The sequence below is a fragment of the Rhagoletis pomonella genome, unplaced genomic scaffold (assembly GCF_013731165.1).
Source record: "Rhagoletis pomonella isolate Grant_MI unplaced genomic scaffold, Rhpom_1.0 Rhpom_scaffold_00006, whole genome shotgun sequence".
Classification (NCBI taxonomy): domain Eukaryota; kingdom Metazoa; phylum Arthropoda; class Insecta; order Diptera; family Tephritidae; genus Rhagoletis; species Rhagoletis pomonella.
The window spans coordinates 76514153-76516558 of record NW_023458560.1 but is presented as its reverse complement, the minus strand read 5'-3'; positions in this window follow the sequence as shown (position 1 = coordinate 76516558).

Sequence of the window (2406 nt, the reverse complement as noted above, 5' to 3'; positions counted from 1 at the left end):
TGCGGTGGACGAGCACTAACTGACGGCTTGATTGCAAATTTATCGACCTAAATAGATTAGATTGTGTTGAAAAGTGTCTGTTGTAAGAAGGTGGTTCACTTTGTTGTAAAATGTTATTTATGTGATTTTTTGACATTACTTTAGTAGTGTAAAAAATTCAGAAAAAATAAAATTGCTTAATGCATAATAAAACAAAATAAAATAAATATATATCGCGTTCACTGGGCTGTATCCAATTTTTTTTTTTTCGTTTTGGGTTCTTATGGTGGTTCCATTTTGCATCCTAATCTGACGTAAAAAAATTTCATTTTTTTATTTTCAAGAAGCATTTTGCATAGGATTTTACGCTTGCGGCGAATGTTGCCTTTTTGCTACAAATCCTTCTAATTCAAATCGGCCGAAATTTAAATATAATACGTTTTAAAGCTAAGTAACGGCACGTAAAAATACATGTATACTATAATAGCACCTCTTCTTCTTCTAATAAGTTGGGGCATTAGCGATGATATGTGATTTTTAGCCTCAGCACGTGAATTCCGATCGGACAGTGACTTGTTGAGACACCCACCAAAAGCAAGATCTGTGGATATGCAGTCATTAGAAGCAGATCCACCCGAAGAATCTTGTAATTGCGCATGTGCTAGCTCTAGCCCATCGATGGCTGGCTTATCATGAGGGTCACCTGTTCAAGAGCTAACGAGAAGCGGCAAGTGCGCTTCGATCCGCTTCCACCGGCTCTTGATTGGATGCCTGCCTCCTTTTTGACGTCACTTCCTCTTGTAGCATATCTACTGCTTCTTTAATGACAGCCACTTATGCCACAAAAACGCTACTGAAGTTAGGAAACCTAAACTTGACGGTGATCGGAAGCTCATGATAGACCACCCTACCTTAGGTTATAAGGTTGCCTCCGTAGATGGAGGCCCACTTAGACACGACTGTGCTGTACGTTTTGCTGCCCAGAAGAGGGAAGAGGGAAAAGGACGCAGGGGTAGGAAAAGAATGGAAAGGTAAGGGAGAATGACGATACATGGCTTTTTGTGAGAGAAGTGCTCCGTGCTGCAGCTAAGCTCTTCAAGCGGCTGATGTCCATTCCCGAAAGCTCATCGCGCAATGACCAGTTAGCACTCCCAGCAATAGCGAGAGATGTAACTTGCTTAATCTTAAGAGCTCCCCAGACCGCCACCAGCCTACGCGTGGCCAGGAGGATTTTGCCACCTCGCATTCCAAGGTCTTCGCACAGCACTCGCTGAGCTGACAAAACACCAGCTCATCGGCCATGAACTTTCCAGCGATTTCGCTGTGCCCTGGAATCCAAATAAGCTTAACAGTGAAGTAATCCGATGTGGTCGATAAGGAAGTCAGACACCCTTTCACCGTTCTCGAACGCACCGTCAAGGAGTCAAGAGCCTTGATAGCTGCTTGGCTGTCGGAATAAATATTCACCATCTTAAAAGGTGTTACACTAGGGAGCAACCAATCCGAAGCCTGCTTTTATTGCGGCCACCTATGCTTGGATGACAGCGCAGTGATCCGGTAACCTAAAGACCTAATTGGCCATCACTTTCTATACTATCTATCTTGTTCCATTATAAGTTAGATAGCTAAGATAACGAAAGAAGACTGGAAGGTGCTCCGATTTTTAAACTAACTTATGGACACAAAGTTATAATTCTCTGCACGTATGCCTTCTATGACAGGTGCCACACCCTCTTGGAAACTCGCATCCCTCGTTAGCTACAGTAGTCCACGAACAACTGCTCCACACCAAATATCAATTTCACATGACTCAAGGCTCCGAAGATAAAGCTGATTAAAAGTTTCACGCAAATGCAATGTGCCAAGCCCCTTTGTACTAAAGACAAAAAGCGAGTAGTATATTTTGGGCATTTTTAGTCCACTGATTCCGAACATATCCTTAGTTTTTCACACTTGCCTCAGATATTTCGAAAAAACTACATTAATTTTACCGAAGTGAAGTCTCTTTATTCAATTAAATTTACCTGCTACGAAGATAATTAACCTGAACAATTGTCCAGTCAATTTAAATCATGTGATTGGTTGCTTTTGGTTGAGTTAGTGAAGATCATTAACGATATTTTCTTAAAAAAAAAACGCAGTTATGTAGCCTTATTTTGTTTTTATCTGCTTCTAAAGTTGTGATTTAATTTCGTAGTGAAAGCTCTATTCATTTATGTTGTTGTAGTTAACGGAAAGCTTAAAATCTCAGCTCGAAAATAATTCTTAATTTAGCAAAGACTACAGCCATTATATGCAATCAATTTGAGTTAAAATATTTTCAAATTTTAAAACTAACCGTTAGGATTTTGCTGGGTGGTATTAATATACTACACAAGACTGTAGTTTAAAGAAAAATGTTCCATGCAGCAGCAAATACTAGTAGCA